General features: G+C 43.2%; 1 protein-coding gene across 4 annotated transcripts in view; it reads left to right on the top strand.

The window, feature by feature from the left end:
- Positions 1-19,866, top strand: part of LOC149357774 (anaphase-promoting complex subunit 10-like) — a 93,997-nt gene that overhangs the window by 58,616 nt on the left and 15,515 nt on the right. The gene's annotated exons all lie outside the window — the stretch shown is intronic.

Genomic DNA, 19,866 nt, shown 5'->3' with positions numbered 1-19,866 from the left:
TGCGGCGACGGCTGCCTAATCTTCTAATTTTGGCGACACTTATGCGTAGTGTAACGAAACCTTGAGAGTCCTCACCAGTGCAGTCCTTGTCCTTAGCGGTAGACGTAGTACGTCTTTTGGCACGAGTGCAACGTGGGAGCATGATCGAACGGCGAGGGCGGAAGCTATGCGTGGACCCCCACTCCGGGTAGTTTGTGTCCGAGACGACAGGCTTACGCTTGTTGGCGTTCTTTCGTAAAACACTTTGGCGGCGGCATACGTGAAGCGTTCACAAAAATGCACCTCAGCTGCATCAGCTGCAGGCGGATGGGGGAGGGGTGTGGAAGTGAAGATGGTTGAAGATGTAATATATAGCGCCGCACTCATGCGCCTTTTCCTGCGTGCCTTGTCGTAGTCAGCGTTGTCAGCGTAACTAGTTGTCTAAGTAGTAGAACGAATTAAACTCCACACCTGGAAGGTGGCTGCCGCGGGAAGATCCCGGTAGGTAGCTAGCAGAGTAACAAGCCACCTGCCAGGTGGCGTGTTATGTACACACACGCCACCACAGGTGGCGTCTGAAAAGTTGCGCTCAAACTTCGCATTACCGAAAATCGCAACCGTCTGTAAAGTTTTTTAACAGTACGTGCCCGTATGTGCTCCCACTAGATTGTGCATGCGTGTGCACACGCACAGGCCCACGCAGAAAAGAAAACAACTGCCATACTCCCAGTACGATTCGAGCCAGTGGCGGCGCAACAGAGAAGCTTCGTTTACTGATGCCTTAGCCTACTCGGCTATTTTCGAAGATTCTTTTTATTGTGGCTGTATGAAACTTTAGTAACCTCCCTGACGCTCCTTATGCCGTACTTGAACGCTTCTAATTCAGTGATCTCGGCATACGCCCTCACGCCGCCATCACTCCCTTACACCACGCACACGTGAAAAATTCAGAAGGCTCATACTTCAAATAAGGGAATAATTCAGGAGGTTCAACTTGCGCAGCATATACATTCCGAGCTAAAATGCCCTATTCTCTGAAAAGTGATCTCGGTGAACTCGTCGTTTGTGCGTGCTCATCCATCGCTCAGCTTTCGCACGCGCTAAACAGTCTTATTGGGCGTTTTTAGTGTACCGAACAAGCGCTAGCGGAGACGTATACCGGTTTACCGGCGGCCGACGCGACCGCGCTGTGACTCCGCCTGGCCCAACCCATGTCATTGGTCGTGCGCAGGAGGCGTCCGGTATACCGGTAAACGTCTCCGCCAGCACGTCTCCTGTACGCTAAAAACGCCTATTAACAAGAAAGCTTTCACACGGAACTCCGGGGGGTTTTCATCACAGGTGGAAATTCATAGTGTAAGGCGTGATCTCAATGTCTGTTCTAAGAGATTGCTGAAGTAGGCTATGTCCCAAACGAACATAGCGTATCACAACACGATACATAATTGTGTTGTTCAATTGTTTCTCGTTGCTTGCTTATGCAGCAATTCACTGATCACGCCACAAACATCCCCTTAGATCCAAGGCACGTCCAAACCCCTACGGTCCACGTTTGATCTGTGGCCTATTGAATCTACATCCGCTGAATTCGCATTAATACACCGGTGTCAACAAAGGCTAGGTAAGGCTGCAGGTATAAGCATAGAGGAATTAATGACTCATTAGAACCGTTCTCAGCTGCCTTCTGGAGAGGCCGTGCAGGTATTCTAAGGTAAAGCGAAGATTGAGGAAATGGAATGTATGAACACAAAAATAACCCCCGACTATGTACAGAAAAGAGAGATGAGCATTTGGTAACGTAATAAGCACAGCTGCCAAGAAAAATAAAAATCCTGAAACAAGTTCGTGGAGAAAAAGTGCACGACAGATTCACCAGACTCTATCAAAGTAGCAAGACATTTTGCCCACGCATAGACTGCCTTTGACAGCGCCCCAGGCAAGTCAAACACTGTTTGAAGCGCATTTGGTCTTCCTCGGGCAGTGCAGCACTTTCAACAGCGCCAACGCAACGTCGCGAAGAAGGTGTCGCAAATTTGTGTCCATAGAAATACGAAGTGCTCCCAACCAACCCAAACCTGCTTTTTTTTATCATATTTGTTCTATCACAGCAAGAGATGGCAACGGCACAGCATACGCCAAAATCTTAATCTTGCACTGTACTAGCGAAAAGTACAATTAGCTGTGTTTTTGAAGAAACTAAACTATAGGTAGTCGAGATACAGGTATATAACGCGAGTTACGAAGGCAATGTAGAACAGGTGAGGTAAATAAAATATGTTTGTTAAGCTATTGAGATACATGTTAAAGGTGCGGGGGGGGGGGGGAGGACTGGCAAGCCGATTTTGGGGTGACGGAAAGATGTCTTCTCTGTATATGCCTGCCGATACAGGACATGTTCCTGTCATGGTGGGCGCATGCGGCGGTCCTGAAGGCGTCCAATAAAGTACTCTGCGCTATATAGTAGAGCACTATACCTGCGCAGGAGCAATTCCCGACTGACGCGAGCTTCAGGAGAGAACTATTACTCGCGCGACGAGGACGCTGAAACTCCTGAAGCTGAAGGGTTTTGCAGAAGCTGTATATTTTGGGCAGCAGATATATTCTACAGCGTATACATAGTTGATGTGCACTAATTTTCAGTGCATTTTATTTCGCGGCTTTTGCCGCAAATTTTTATCTTTTTATAGCGGACACTAAAACAAAACATTTCGCATTGAGCAATATTTGCAGTTTTTATTTATACACGTTTATCATACAGAAGTGTAAACAGCACAACAACTTTGAATAAAAACCATCTACGTTCAGAATATATTGTGGTCGGAACCCGTTTGAACCGGTTCGTACCGGAACGGAATGTGGCACTGGAGCCGAACCCGGAACTGAACCCGAACCGAACCCGAAAAAATTCCGGTTCGATACCCTGGTTCTCAGATACATAGAGAGTAGCCTTTAGTGCTGTGGGCTAGGTCACATATACATGTGTACAGAGAGGCGCAAAGGCCTTCGATGCAAAACAATAGCCAGAACCCGTGGTGGTGCTTTTTTGTTTTGTTTGCTTTGCAGTGGTTTTACGTAAGGCAAACGTGTGGGTGTTGACCTAATATCAAACCCGAAAACGTGACAATACCTATCTTCATTTAATAACACAGTTCGCAGTATATTTACTGTTTGTAAAATCATCAGGCTCCCGCACAATGATGTCATATCCACTGCTAAAAACTGCCACTGTGTGGTGACACAGACCGCGCCATCAATTTGTTTTTGCGAGATACTTCGAAGATTAAAATGCAGAATATACGTGGTAAGGTTGATGCTTATAGCATCTCTATAACTCATTCTATGCAACCAACAGGCAAACCAATGCACTGAAAATGTGTTTCTGGGCCCCTATAAGCGATTGCTATTAAAGTGGGGGATAAGACGTGGTGTTGCTTTAGACTCAAGCGCAGCGATGCCGCACTGCTGGACAAGTAATCCCCGTCGCCTGTCGCTCCACAGCTGCGTTACACCAGGAAGATTGGTTTTGTGGGGTTTAACGTCCCAAAGCGACTAAGGCTATGAGAGACGCCGTAGTGAAGGGCTCCGGAAATTTCGACTACCTGGGGTTCTTTAACGTGCACTGACATCGCACAGTACACGGGCCTCTAGAATTTCTCCTCCAAAGAAATTCTAGCCGCCGCGGCCGGGATCGAACCCGCGTCTTTTGGGTCAGCAGCCGAGCACCATAGCCACTGAGCCACCGCGGCGGCCCACACACCAGGAAGAAGCTTCATGCCTAGTGGTGCGTCATCACATGGATTGGGCTGAAATTCCAGACACGCATATCTCAGAACAGGGGCGCGTTACTAAAATTTTACTAAATGGAATAGTAATTCCATGCTACTATCTCGAAGTTTTCAATAAAAGCATGCATGCTAACTGCACTGAATAAAAATTTTATTATTTCATTGAGTTAATTACTCATATAACCATGACAATTAGTCCCACAGTTTGCGCCCGCCTGACCGCGTATCGCATGTACAAAATTAACTTTTCTGTAGTGCTCTTTGTATTTCTTTAAAAAAACGCTTAGTCTGACTTGAGCACCCTCTGCTCAACCTGTGCCTACGTAGGTTCCCTATTATCTCACGGTTTCATTTTCATTTCTCTCTTTATTTCCTTTCCTTTCGAAAAGGTAGGAGCCGGGACTAAAAGCTGTAAAAACAGCTTGACAGGGGCCCCGGCCCCCTACATGGTGGCACTGCAGCGTGTCGGAAACAACACCAACATAACAAAGGAAATATAAATACAGATACATATTACAGAGGCAATATAGTTCAAGAGCAACAAATAAATACAAATTCAAACATTGCAAGGCAAACAACAGTTTGTAACGCTTCAAACACAGAAAAAAAAGAAAACAAAGAAAAAAAATACATGAAGTACAATGTGTTGGACATTCTGGACACAGTATGTAACGAATTGAAGCGACAGTAAATTTCTACAAGGGACATGGGTACAATAATTACAGCGCAGAAAACTTCTCACATTACAAGATCTAAGACAACTATAGTAATTTCTGCCGACAGAACAGACTAATGGTATGTTTAGGTTCGTATGCTGGATCGAAATTCGACGACTCTAAACTATTGAGTAATGTGGGAGTAATATATTTCAAAGATTGCGTATGGTATGAGGTGCGAGGTGTAGGTACAAGCCATTTTTCCTTGTGCCTCGTAAGGCGAGGTCTGGCGTTTTCTTGTAGTTGGGCTAAAGATATTAAAAAATTACTTTTTTCTTTCACAAAAGATTTATATATTAGCATTAACCTATAGTTATATAGGCAAAACACTGGGAGAACTTTATATTTCTCAAAAAGGGGGGCCGAGTGGTGCAAAAAAGACACATTAGCGATATACCGAACTGCTTTTTTTTGAAGTAAGTGCAGTTTTTTTAAGTCAGTCATACCAGTCGTGCCCCAGACAATAATACAGTACTGAAGAAGAGATAATACTAGGGAATTATAGAGAATAATTTTAACCTTGGTAGGCAAAATTTCTCTCAGTCTCGCAATAACACCAACAGCACTGGATATTTTCGATTGAAGGTACTCAACGTGTTTGTTCCAAGTTAAATGCTTTGAGAAATGAACACCAAGTATTTTCACTGTATCGACTATTTGGATGCGATTTGTACCTAGACGTAGATTCAATGAAGTCAGCTGATGTTTTCCTTTTGGTGAATATAAAATTGCTTGTGTTTTAGACGGGTTTATCCTTAAACAGTTTGCGTTAACCCATTGGTGTAAATCGCCAAGCGCTTTATTCGACAGCAATTCAATGTCTGCTTCTGTCTTGCCCTTAACAAAAAGCGTCGTATCATCTGCGTACGAGACAAACTGAGCGCTGTCTGTGCATCGAACAATGTCATTGACATAGATAATGAATAACAGTGGCCCAAGTATGCTTCCTTGCGGGACTCCAGTTGATACAGCCAGCACGGAAGATTTACTGCCATTTATGTCAACGTACTGAGTTCTATTTCCAAGGTATGACTTGAGCAGTGTGTGAGCAATGCCGCGGACTCCGTATCTATGTAGCTTGGAAAGAAGGATGAAATGATTTACAAGATCAAACGCTTTCGTAAAGTCGATATAGATGCCTGCTATAACCTCTCTTTTGCTAAAAGCTTCTAAAATGATCTCTTTTTGTGCTACAAGGGCCGTCTCTGTTGATCGGTGCCGTCTGAAACCATGCTGAAAGTCAGAATACAAACTGTGTTGCGAAAAAAATGAAGAAATTCTTATGTGTAATATTTTTTCGATTCCCTTTGAGAAAATAGGTAATATGGAAATTGGACGGTAATTGCTTAGTGTACCTTTATCCCCATGTTTAAATATGGGTATTACACGAGCGACCTGCATTTCTTCAGGAAATATGCCTGTAGATAAAATTAGGTTATAAATATGAGTGATAACTGGACAGATTAGGTCAAGAACGTACTTTACCGGGATCACCTGCATGCCATTTGAGTCTTGAGCTTTACTGTTTTTTATAGCATTCATGGAAGAATAAACTTCTGAGCAGTTTGTGGGTGCAAGAAATAGTGACTGACTGCTGTACATTTCCGGCAGATACCGGTCAAAGTTGTCCATACTATTATTACTACAAACCTTAATCTGATTAGATTGTTGAATGAAAAGAGTATTGAAAGCGTCGGCTAGTTCCTTGCCAGAAATGCACACTCCATGGTGCTGGAAATTATCAGGAAAAGCCTCTGAGCCATCACCTGAGAGCAGGGGTTTCAGTTTTCGCCAGACTACATCTGACCGCAGAGTAGTCTCGTTCCAGAAAATGTTAAGAAAATAGAAATTCTTCGCTGCCTTTAACTTTGAGTTTAGGCTATTTCTATATGCCTTAAAAACAGAAAAATCATCGCCACTTTTGTTCTTTATGAATCGAGCATATAATGCATTCCTGCGTTTAATCATGCTCAACAGTTCATGCGTTAGCCACGGCTTGCGCGCTTTCGATGGTTTTTTTATACGACACAAAGGAAAGTGGGCATAATATATGAATCTGAACACAGCTATGAAATTAGAGTATGCAACATCGCTACTTGTTGCTTTGTAAACGGTGTTCCAGTTTTCTTGACTAATCGCAAAACGGAAAGATTCAAGATTGGTGGGAGTGATGATCTGAACAAGATTGTTTTCTTTACATTTTTTTCTTTTTATTTGACGAGCCTTGTCAGCTAGCATAAATATTCCTGAATGGTCGCTGATAGCAGTGTATACTGTATCCGCGGTTATTGTCCCAGTATTAATGTTTGTGATGAACACATCCAGCAAAGAACTGCTATCTTGAGTGACACGCGTGGGTTCAGTTATAACATTTGTGAAACCATATGACTGTATTAAAAGCTGAAATTCTTTCTGGCAGTGCGTAGGTGTAAGCATGTTAACATTCAGGTCTCCTCCCAGATAAAGGTCCAGACTGTTAACTAAAGTGTGTTCTAGAATTCTACTAAAGAAAGCCAGAAACTTAGTAAAATCACCAGAAGGTGGTCGGTACATGACCACAAAAATGCTTTTTTGGTTGCTCAGGGTCAGCGCCTCATAAAGAACAAAAGCATATTCACATATTCTTCACGTACTGAAAGTAAATTGTATCTGCCACGTGTTGCCTGTATCGTTGCTTAGCAGAGACGGGAGCCAACAGCGACAGGCTTTGTGCGTGCATTTCGGGAAAGATTAGCGGACGGCGTTAGTGCTGCCGTGTGCTCGCGGCGCACGCGCCTATTCTCGTTGCTTCTGCTGCGCATGCCGTCATAAGGTGTCGATATACCACCCGGTCTACGGTGCCACGATACGCGGTTCAACGTGACTGTCACAATGTCGCGCTGAAGCCGAATTGTCTGTCACACACGTCGCACACATGATTAAACCCATCGGTTACAAATAGTCGGCATTACCAGCTTTGCTTATAAGCCGCCTCCTGGCTGTTACACTCATTGCGTCACGGACGCGCCTTCGGGATCGCTTCGGGGCGCAGCCTCTGCAGCTTGCCGTACTTGGTGGCGCTCTTGTTCGGACACCGTCCATCGTCAACACACTGCAGCTCCCAGTTGCCCTCGCATGCTGCAGGGTCATAGTGGTTAGGCGATGGCGTTAAACATAACTGCGTGCTGTTTAAGATTGCCATTAATTAGGCGCCCGTGTGCTATGCGATGCCAGTGCACGTTAAAGGTCCCCAGTCCAAATTATTCCGGAGGCCTCCACTACGGCATCTCTCCATTTCTTCTTTCACTCCTTCCTTTACCCGTTCCCTTAGGGCGCGGTTCGGGTGTCCACCGAGGTAGGTTTTGCAGCTACTGCGTGAATTCCTTTCCTAAAAAACAATATTAAAATTTTCCAATAAGTTTATAATGAATACATCCTTGAAGGTAGTTTGGTATGACAGTGCTTGCTTTTATATTGACTTCTTCAAGGCTTGGTTTTTCAATATGACTGAGAAAAGTGTAGTCTCATCAGCTCAATCAAGAGCTCAACGTTGAAGCTGTGTTCTTCCACCATTCCTTCTTCATGCAACGCACTATAATCTGCTGCAACACATCACGAGTACCACACTGAAAAAATCTGTGAGAATTAGGCCTAATCAGGGTCTGTAAATGGGTGGCGACACTAACAAAGGAATACCAGGTATAGTTAGAGCACTGCAGGCTTCACTGAAGCAGTTCAGTTATGTAGCTTAGCGGAAAAGGGACACAAGCCGATATCTTGCACCGCGCAAAGCGCCCGTGAGAGAGCAGAAGTTAGCAGAGATCTTTCTACGACGGTAGCCAAGGGGTCATCACTGACCATCATTATGAGGCGACTGACCAGAAGCAGACGAGGCACTAGATGGCGGAGCGGATGGCGTAAAATAGTTTTTTTACTCCATTGGGGACTTAGGGACTGAGAAACTGAGACTAAGAAACTCCATTTCAAAATGAGAGTTATGAGGAGGAGAATCGTTCTTTATGCCTCATTATTAAGTGCAGGGAGTCAAATAGGTCATTTAGCACATTTTTACTTCATATTGACCGAGTAAATGCTTCCGCATATGGAGTTTAAACGGTGACGCCAAACATTTAAACTTCCATTTGGGTTGATTCTTGTTTACAGTGTACAGCCGTTGGTGTTGTTCAGACAGGGCGCACTAAGGTGGAACTGCTCGTTTTTTTTCATCCGCACCACACTACGCACTTTATTCTCGGTTCTGAACATGAACACTAGACACAGAGCACTAGGCAATGCACACTAGACAACACTAGACAATGCACCTCGTCGCTAAAAGTTTTCTCCAACGCCGCGGAATCTGGTCCGGTCAACTTACGCCTGCGTTGTCTCAGCTGCTCATGTCAGTGCGGCGCTGTAACAAATATTTATTAAAAAAAAAACATTTCTGGCAGCTGACCTGCCAGAAATTTCCTGTTATGATAAGTTTTCGGTTTTTTTACTTTTTCTGTCATTTTACAAATCTTCTGTTTTCGACTAACAAAATAATTTCTGTTAAGATGACAGAAATTTTCTGTTATCGTATATTTTGTTTTTACTTTTTCTGTCATTTCAGCGGGTTTTTTCGGTTTGCTGCTAACAGGAAAATTCTATGATGTTCTATTTTCTGTTACCATGTTTTATGTCATTTAACAGCTTTTTTTTCATGACTCACAGAAATTTTCTGTGAAACTCCATATTCTGTCATTTCACACACTATTTCTTTCACATCATCTTTTATTGATCGACATAAAAGCCGATACAGAACATTAGGACTGCGCCACATTTCAACAGAATAAAATATTTCACCGCTTTCAAACAATCACAAGCAATGACAAGTTAGCATTCAAGAATATTGGAAAATATGCAGTGTTAAACAATGCCATCATGGCTGGTATTTTACTATACAGTAATGTATTTCAGAATCGCTGAATTGAGATAAACGGTAGGTGAGTGGCCGAAGAAAAAACGAAAATTAAATTGTCCTGCTTGCACTACAGCCATACAGTAAAAGCATGCGAAATATGCAGTAATGGCAAGCAAAATAGAAACGAAGCGTGTGCCTTTCTGTCATACAGAACGGCATGATTCGCTCTAAAATAGTAATACAATACAATGGTTCGTTGGTTTATGTGGTTTAACGTCCTAAAACGACTAAGGCTATGAAAGACGCCGTAGTGTAGGGCTCCGGAAATTTCGACCACCTGGGGTTCTTTAACGTGCACTGACATCGCACAGTACACGGGCCTCTAGAATTTCCCCTCCAAAGAAATTCAACCGCCGCGGCCGGGATCGAACCCGCGTCTTTCGGGTCAGCAGCCGAGCACCATAACCACTGAGCCACCGCGGCGGCAATAGAATACGATGAATACGACATAAAGTAATAATAGCTGAACAATGAACACAACCAGACACAGCACAAATGTCAAGCATGCGCAAAAGGAGAGTGTATTGGAAAAATATGCTTTGCTTATGACTAGTGCTGCATTGAGCATCAAGATGCAATCAACAGGACATAAGGCATGCCACGGGCGGTTTGCCTTATCACAGCATAACTGCAAAACATTTTTTCACTCTAGTTAGTATGTCTTATCTTGAGACTACAATAACAGTAAAATGAAAATAGTAACACATACAATATAGAAAGCAGTGCTACAATTCATAAAATCCGCCACTAAAGTTTGGTTTTGTTTTATGGGGTTTAACGTCCCAAAGCGACTAAGGCTATGAGAGACGCCGTAGTGGAGGGCTCCGGAAATTTCGACCACCTGGCGTTCTTTAACAAGCACTGACATCGCACAGTACACGGGCCTCTAGAATTTCTCCTCCAAAGAAATTCTAGCCGCCGCGGCCGGGATCGAACCCGCGTCTTTCGGGTCAGCAGCCGAGCACCATAACCACTGAGCCACCGCGGCGGCCCAGCCACTAAAGTGTAACAGCAAGTATACGCAAAATAAGGCATCTTATGCAAATTGTGTCTTACCTGACACTTGTACGGCATGAAGCAGGGAGATACAAGCATCAGGACGTAAGGCATGCCACAAGCTGTTTGAATTATCAGTGTAACCATAAAACATTAATTCCCTATACATAGTACATCCACTCTTGTGACTGCTGCATGATAACGCTTGCCACAGGCTGTTTGCTTTGTCACAGCGTACGCATTAAATATTGATTTTAAAAGTCACATTTCAGAACAGTAAAAAATCAGTCTTGCAGTGATGTGATGATGCTAGCAACTTTTGCAGACAGGGAGAGTTGCTTCTTTGAGCGCTCTGCCTTCGTTGCCTGCCCGGACAGGATTCACAGCTGCAGTGGTCCTGAAGCAAGGACAGAGCGTTCCTACTCCTCGGGCAGTGAGAATGTCTTCAAACAAGTAATAGACATTGCATGATGACTGCGCCCCTCCTGCCCCCCCCCCCCCCCCTTAAAAAATTAATTCCTTTGAAGCCCACATTTCAGTTTCATTGTGTGTACTAGTGAATATCTTCAGTAATATTTAGTATTCAGTACAAAAACCACGCTCCAAGCCAGAATGTACCTTTCCAAATTGTTCACTTTAGTAAGGTTTTTAACGACCACAGTACTTTGTTACTTCCGTGAAAGCTCCTCACTGAACTCCATCACTAGGTTTTAAAGGGATGCAAAACGACTCCATTCAACCTGTTGTTCTTAAGAAAAATCCATTTTGTCTGCACTTTTCAAATTTGCTGATGTCTGTGTGGCAGCAAAAAATGCATTTATTGCTGAGAAAACTAAATTGAAAAATTTGCCGGTCACTGAATTCAAATTCTGACGTATACGCCGAAAAGGACTCTCATGACGACATTTTGAAGCTAGTTGCGGGGCTGCTTAGGGTCTTGTGATCCGCACCCAGAAATCTGACGTGTCATTAGACTGCAGTCCGCTCAGAAAATGAGGCAATCATGACACCGCCTGTACTTTGTTTCTTCATTTTCTGTAGCTTATAAAAGCACCATTTCAGTTTCTTTGCAATCAGACCCCAGTAACCTGTCGACAAAGGCCAACTTCAGTTAGCATTCAATGCTCCTTCAAAGTACTATTTGACACCAGGTTAGTAATGTCTGTGAATACACAGGCCGAATCATCAGCATGCCTATTTTGTGTTACCCGAAAGTACAGCCGTGAGCAAAAATCTTTTTTGACAGGTAATAAGTTTGCAGCACATATTTACGTGCTTTGTCTTTACAAAGATCTAGATGCATGACAAGGGATATGCACATTTTAATGCAGCTGGAATTATCAGAACTGAGCAGACCCTTGTTTGTATTACTAATGCCCCACTAGTGATACGCGAGTCTAAAATGGTGTCTAGTGCTGCAGAGGAAGCTGTTACGTGAATGTGACGTTACCCTCTCACATCTGCACATAGCTTTCACTGTCCCAGAATAGTAAGCCCGTTGTGGTCTAAGCGGTGCGAATCGGGCGCTAATATTTTTCATTCCTTTTTTTTCGCCACCCTAATTTTGTCCCAGAATAGTACAAAGTGCCTGCTGCCCTGAGCGAAAAACTTCTATGACCACAACCTCAAGCAATAAACCAGCGAAAGGTTCATGCAGAATAGACACAAAATGTTCTCTGTAGGCAGAATCAAAACGTAATTAAGCAACCGCTTCCTACAAAACTTTTGGTTGAGCACTGGAAATAGCACATTTTCAATGCAGCAGCATTTTCTCCAGACACCGCTAGTGCGGCTCACATGCAGGCCTCAATAATGCAAGTATTAACAGCCTTTTTCAGTGCCCTGGCTTATGCTCAGTTTGAACTGGGCTGCAAGGAAAAGGTACTTTCACTACCATGCTTAGCTGTCCTCGAGGCTAGTCAACACAGCTGAGCGTGTCAGTACAACATAGTGGGCTCCTCACTCCTTCGACATATATACTCCCCCCTACAGATTCACTTTGGAAGAACTATGTGCGGCTTACAGCGTACCCATCCAAAAAGCTTCATATCAAATGCAGAAATAACAATTCTGCATCTCCCATCAGCAATCCTCACGTAATTGACTGAGAAGCCAGTTTATTGAGGCAGCACATAACGAGGGGTGTGCCACCACAATATGCAATGCTGGATGCATGGGTTATCTTGCATAGTATCCAACTCAAGACTGTAGGCTAAAATACCGCTAAAAGGAAGTCTTCCAGTCGATTGGCACCAACCAACCGTTACGATGTTGTGGTTATTTTGGTTAATTTGTAGTTAATCCTTTCCCTTTGCCAGCTGGTCTGATAGATTAGCAAGTGCATAGGAATTAACTATAGTCACAATATGTAACATTGCCTAACAGTTCATGCTAAAATGAATGCAAATCAAAATAAAAAAGAGAAAAAACCCAACTTTCCATTAGCAGTGAACGTGTCTCCTACAAGTGGCAGCAATGCCAGCCTTAGTGGAGGGTGACTGGTGCAATCGCACAAGACGTCACCAATATGGGGATGCTGAGTTGCCCTGTGGCTGTCATGCTACATCCTCCCATCCTCTACCCGCCCTCCCTCTGTCCCTCGTCTTTAAAAGAGACATTTCCAGTGCTCATCAAAATGACAGAAAAAATATGTATGCCTGAAGCATGCCAAAATGAATTTATAACTCGCTGCCGTAGATGGTTTCAAAGGGTGCATGCGCTTTACAGAGGCGGCATAGTTTCAGGCGTCGTTTGTTGCGGGCAGGAGCATCTAAATGACATTCTTTCCACTCGGAAGCTCTGCTGCGGCAGAAGGGAAAAGGGTAGGGGAGGCCAGTTGTATTTACAGAGCTTTGTCAGTTCACTGCTTAGCCCTTGTCCCGTATCAGTTGGCTGGTTCTTTCCATGTTTAAAACTGCCTTAAGCACGCCCTTCGCAATATCTAAATCGGAACACATCTGACTGTGTCAAGCTGTATGGCGTTTAATGGTGGTAGGAAATAATGTGTGCACCATTTCTCTCCCTCGTGCACGCTCTGCTCTATGAGAATTTCATTATAGCTAGTGCTTCTTTTAGGCACCCAACGGTTACCACTGAAAAGCAGCACTGCTTGATTTTAGGCGTTAATTACATACCCAAATGTAGACTAGGCATTGTGCTAATCATTATCTTTGAGAAGTACATGATTTTGGACTGTGAGCCCATATTTACTCACGATGAAGTTTAGCGCCAAAAACGAGGACTAAGTAGGAGAGAAGACACAACACAAAGCGCCCGTGTTGTGTCTTCTCTCCTACTTAGTCCTCGTTTTTGGCGCTAAACTTCATCATGAATAAGATTCAACTCGCCCCACTTTCCACCTTACTACCATATTTACTCGTTCATCAGAAAAAATTCTCTTCGACAAAACAAATGTTTTGAATTCTGAATGCCACGAGAAAATGGGCGCAAAAAATTTGAATGATTTTGTAGAGAATGGTTGTAGTACTACTATTTTTGCTATGTGCATAGATGTAGACAAAAACTTTGTGCAGCGTTCTGGCAACATAGAAAGATATTTTATTTGCTGTGTCTGACATTATATTGGCACGGTTTGTTTTTGTTTTGAAATTCATTTGCTTCCTCCCAATCTCCTGTCCTCCCTCTTACATTGTAGCCATGGACTGTGCAAATTAGCTCTCCCAACAAGCTGTCTTGCCTTACGCACAGTTCTAAGCAAGGCAGTTTATAAAAGAAAAAGAATGCCGAAGTGCTAGAATTGCTGGTGCGTTGTGACAGTTTTTAAGGAAAAGCAGAGATGTAAAAAGCCCTTTTTAAAGTACAGGAACAAGATTAATTATTGTAGTAAGGTTATAACTAACTTGATCTAGCGTGGCTAACTTTGGACGGCCTGCTGTTTAACCTGAGCAAGTTCAGCTCATGTCGACAATAGCTGTTTCGCCCCACTCAACATTTGCACATGTGTATGCAGAAAAGTGGTACGCCAGACCTTCTTCACACCAGTCTGCAGCTAAGGCACTATTATTAGGAATAGAAGGAAGCCGTGATGATAAATATAATCCTTGTACCATTTTCTACATTACCAACCGGCAAAACGTCTCAATTCTGCTGTCACTCAGTTTAACGCTACAAAAATTTGGTTATGCTGGCTTTTCTGTTGGCATTATTAGGCGTGGAGCAGGGAGGACAAAAACATCAGTTTCATGAGCTAAATAATGGTTTCAAAAAAGTGGGAATGCCCTGAGAAAGCCAGTATCGTCAAACACACGACCCAGAGAAGAGAGATGACATAGAAAGTGGGACAGGTGGCGTGTACTCATGGTTCTAGATAACTAAAGCACAACTAAAAAATCTGGATACCACTGCTCTGCTGCTTCACGGATATTTACAGCAACGTAACACGTGTTGACTGTGGCCACGAACACTACAATAACACCAAAGTAAATCCGGCCGGTCCCGTCCGTGACCGAATAATCCAGCCATTCAAGACATTTTAGTGACGTGAGTGCAGGGAAAGATTCATGGGCGCAACTGGGGGGGGGGGGGGGGGGCGGTGAAGGAGGGGGGTGGGGTATATTAGAACCATGTATTCCTTGGACATTTTTCATCCAAGAAATGAGGTTCAACATGACTCTGTTATTTAATATTTTCCAGCTGGAATCCTTTCCTTTTAATTAATTTTTCCTAGGTGAGCGCTACCATATATCCTAAACCTGGTTTCTCAAAAGACACCTCAAAAACAGCAAAGTCTTCAGTGGACGCTGGATAAGTTATTCTGCATACTAAGTCAGAGGATTATGTTTCTGTCGAAGGCTCTTTGACAGGAATCCCTAGTAATCACCGGCGACTAATGGATAAAATCACTGGAGGCACATGGAACAGATTCTTAGAAGTCTCGAATATTTGACATGACAGAAGCCAACAGCCACAGAAACCAAGGTGCACAGGGGATTTTTTTTTTAAAGTTATTTATTTTGTGGTGTTGATCAATTTAGAATATTACTGAATATGTTATCGTTTTAAAGATAACTGATTAGAAAAGCAGAAGAAAAAACAACCACCTGCCGCCGGTGGGATCCGAACCCACGACCTCCGAATTACGCGTCCGGTGCTCTACCTCTGAGCTACGGCGACGGCTGTCAATTCTGCTTTCGGGGGTATTTATGTTTACAAGTAACCTATCCTTGAGAGTGTTCATCAGCGCCACCCACGTTCATAAGCGGCGGACGTAGAACGTCCTGAGTTACCGCAGGTGTGACGTAGAACGTCATCGAACGGAGAGGGTGGAAGCTGCGTGAGAACCCTCTTATGCTTCCTAAGGCGTCAAGGCTGCCAGAATCGAGGCCCTCGCTAAGCAATTAAGCAAACAGTTCATTTCGACAGTTCATTTCGCACCATATCAAGCTTGCACAGAGGCAAGTCTAAGAATGAAGCATAGCAAATGCATTGACAAGGTGCAAGAACTCATCATGACGCAAGCGAAGAAACTCTTGAACAGCGTCTTGGAGCACCTCATCAAGATAACCCTTTTTCTCTCGAAGCATATATGGTATTTTATGGCGGTTCAGACTGGCTTTTTGCAATCTGCGAGGAACCAGGGCAAAAAGAAAGATAACAGACTACACAGATGGAGGACCACGTGGACTGAAGCACTGTATGATGAGCTTTTGTAGAGTTTCCATTAAGAACACATGGCGAACAAAGAGAAATCGATATCTGGAGATACGCCGAAACAATGTGACAAGTGATTTTTTTTAGTCTGAAAAAAAAACCAGAGGGAACAAGCCAGCAAGGATCTGCACAGCTGTTTCTGGGACACACCAGAAAAGCAAAGTTAGTGAAGAATGGCCAACAAGGAACATGGATGAAACCAGGGTGGGAACAAGTGTACAAGACATGGTCTTGAAAGCTAAAACCAATAAAAGAGATAAAAACGTCACAGGCCAATGAACAACAGGGCAAAAGGCTAAAAAGATTAAAGTCACAAAAGTGACAATGAGGTCAAAGACCAAATGTAAAACCAGAAGCAAGTGAAGAAGGCAAAATGTAAAAAATACGACTGAAGGCAGAGGATGGACATGGTGAGACAAATGTCGCTCATCTAAGATCTGATACTGCGTCACAAATAGGCTTGTACATTTTCAAATAATGAAACTGAAGGTTTGCTTATGCACTGATCCTTCATTGCCAGTATCTTGCCTGCTTCGACGATTTCACAAGCCAGTGTGTTTTTGATCTTCGCTATTACTTTCATTCTTTTAAATTCGGATTAACATCCTGTTTCCAAAATTTTACAGTTCTCACAGTGAATGTCAAGATGGCAGCATTACACAATATCACAAAAAGAACTAGCCTATCTGCACGCAATGCCTGGTTTTAGTTACACAACACTTGTCTTGCCGCCGCGGTGGCTCAGTGGCTATGGTGCTCGGCTGCTGGCCCGAAAGACGCGGGTTCGATCCCGGCCGCGGCGGCTGAATTTCTTTGGAGGAGAAATTCGAGGCCCTTGTACTGTGCGATGTCAGTGCACGTTAAAGAACCCCAGGTGGTCGAAATTTCCGGAGCCCTCCACTACGGCGTCTCTCATAGCCTTAGTCGCTTTGGGACGTTAAACCCCATAAACCAACCAACAACACTTGTCTTATGTGCATCCTGGGCTTTCAGCAGTATTTTTATTTTCGACCTTCACCACTTGCTCCTTGTTTTACACTTCTTTTAGCTCACTGTCAACTTTTATCACTTTTAACTTTTACGCTTTTTGGCCTGCTACTTGCTGTCCTCTGAGCTCTTTATCTCTTCTATCACTTGTAACCTTAAAGAGCATGTCTTATTTTTTCACTTGTTTTCATCGTGCTTTTAAGCGTTTCTATCTGGCCATTCTTCGCGACCTTTGGTTTTTTGCTGCGTCATAGATACAGCTGCGCAAATTCTTGCTGGCCCATCTCCTGCCTTTTCCGCCTAAAAAGAATCTACTTGTCACACTGTTTTTGTGTTATATTGGTATCCCGTGATACAAGCTTTCATATGAAATGGGGCTTGCCTAGCTTTTTTCGTCTTGTATCCTGACAGCTAGGAAGTTGTTCAAATAGCTGTCCCCGTTTCTTCTGAAATGAAAGTTGCCAGTGCAGCGCTTCTGTCCACTTTGCAGCCTTCTGTGTAGTTCTTTGCCCGACAGAAAGTGTTGCTCTAGCTTTTCACTGTAAACAATGAAAACTTTCTGAGATTAGCTGAGCTTCTTGGTTCATTCATTCATTTATTTTACCCTCAGGGCTTTCGCACTACAGAGGCGGTGGGACTGTGAAAAAAACAATACATAGATCAAAGAGAGCGCTATATATAGAACAATACTGAAAGATGCTAAAGACAGAGGACAAAACATTTAGAACAAAAGTACAGAAGCTAAAAATACAAGGATTAAAAAAAGAAAACCTTATATAGTCTATATGTGGGTAGACAACATATCACAATTGGTCTGATTCTAACAGTGTGAGTAATTTGCTTTTAAAACGCGCAGTGTCGCTAACACAGGTGGCAGTGGGTGAAAGATTATTCCAGTCATGACATGTTTTAGGGAGGAAGGAATTAGAACAGGTCACTGTGCGGCAGTGTGGAACAGCTACTTTTTATTGTGGTCTATGCGAGGCGAGATGAAAGATGGTGCCTTTACACAGATGGCTTTCAGGCAAGGATTATGGCAGCGAATTTTATAGAAGAAGCAAATGCGTAAAAGCTTACGGCGAGTGAAGAGTAAGGGGAGTTTAAGATTAGATTTCATTTCTGTTACACTGGCAGTGGGATGGTACTTTCCAACGATGAAACGGACGCTTCGATTCTGTACGGCCTCTAGTTTTTTTGTTAATGTGATGGCGTCAGGATCCCAAATCGAACATGCGTACTCTAGTTGCAGACGAATGAGAGTAGTGTATAGTAGCATTTTCAGTGAAGGTGGAAAGGAAGAAAAATTTCTGCGGACGTACCCTAGCATGCGGTTAGCCTTTGAAGTAATGAACCTGATATGAGCATTCCAAAAAAGGTAATAACAAACATTAACGCCAAGATAGTTGTAAGACGAGACTGGATTCAGCTGAGCGTCGTTAATAAAATAATCTGGGCTTGTTTGCTGCTTACGGGTTACGCGCGTGCATTTGCATTTAGCTATGTTTAATTCCATTTTCCACGATTGGCACCAGTCATAAGTTTTATTTAAGTCTGTCTGTACCTGAGAAATATCATCAGTATTATTAATAACTCTGTAAATTACGCAGTCGTCAGCAAACAAGCACATATTACATAAAATCTTTAAAGGTAAGTCATTCATGTATATTAGAAATAATAACGGGATAAGGACCGACCCCTGGGGCACACCTGAACGTACTGGCGCTGGTGATGAGTCGCGGTTATTGGTGAACACTAACTAAGTACGGTTACTAAGAAAGGCACGAATCCAATTGAGTACAATAGGGTCAATGTTAAGTGGGCCCAGCTTTAAAAGTAAAAGAGAATGACTGACTTTATCGAAGGCTTTTGAAAAATCTAAGAATAAGCAATCAGTAATGTCCAGAGTCTAAACAAACATGCAAGTCGTTAGTGAAAATCATCAACTGCGTTTCACACGAGAAGAAATTGCGAAAACCATGCTGTTCCGGAGTAAAAAACTGCTTTGATTTTAGGAAATTAACAAGATGACTAAATAGGATGTCCTCTAGAACTGTACATGGGACGGAAGTAAGTGAGATGGGACGGTAATTATGTGGATCTTGCGTATCCCCTGATTTGTGCACTGGGATTACTTTGCCAGTGAGCCAGTCGTTAGGAAGGGTGGGATGGTTTAAAGACTGCGAAAAGATACACTGTAGTATAATGTAAGATTATTCTACGATACTTTTCAAGAATTTAGTACTCAGGCCATCGATACCACAAGAGGATGACATTTTAAGTTAGTTAATAATGCCACGAATTCCCCCTGAGGAGATGACGATGGGATCCATTGGTAAAAAATGATATTTTATGAGCGAAGGTAAGACGGAAGTGTCGGTGGAGCTAGAGAAGGCTTTGATAAAAGTGCTATTGAGAAGCGATGCGCACAGTTGGCCAGGAACTGGATCCCCTTCCAGGGTAAATAGTTGTATGGTGGTATTTCGTTTTCCTATCACTGTGTTCCAAAGCTGTTTCGGGTCATTACTTAGCATAGCTGGAAGAGTCTGACTAAAGAAGGTAAATTTGGTTGACTTTAATGACTTTGAATAAGCGACTCCAGCGCCTTTATACGTGGACCACCTGACTGCAGAGTGTGTGAAGCGAGCTGTCCTGAAAAGTATTTTTTTCTAATTAGAAAGCTTATTAAGATACCTGTTGTACCAGGGGGCAGCACTGTTGCTATATGCCTTTTTAATGGGTATGTATTCATTTACGAGGTCATAAACTCTAGATTTGAAGATCTCCCAGTTAC

This window comes from Amblyomma mixtum, chromosome 3 (assembly GCF_055824585.1).
Source record: "Amblyomma mixtum isolate Tamu chromosome 3, ASM5582458v1, whole genome shotgun sequence".
In the NCBI taxonomy this organism is placed as follows: domain Eukaryota; kingdom Metazoa; phylum Arthropoda; class Arachnida; order Ixodida; family Ixodidae; genus Amblyomma; species Amblyomma mixtum.
Note: the sequence above shows the minus strand (reverse complement) of the source record. Positions and strands in the feature narration are given on the sequence as shown.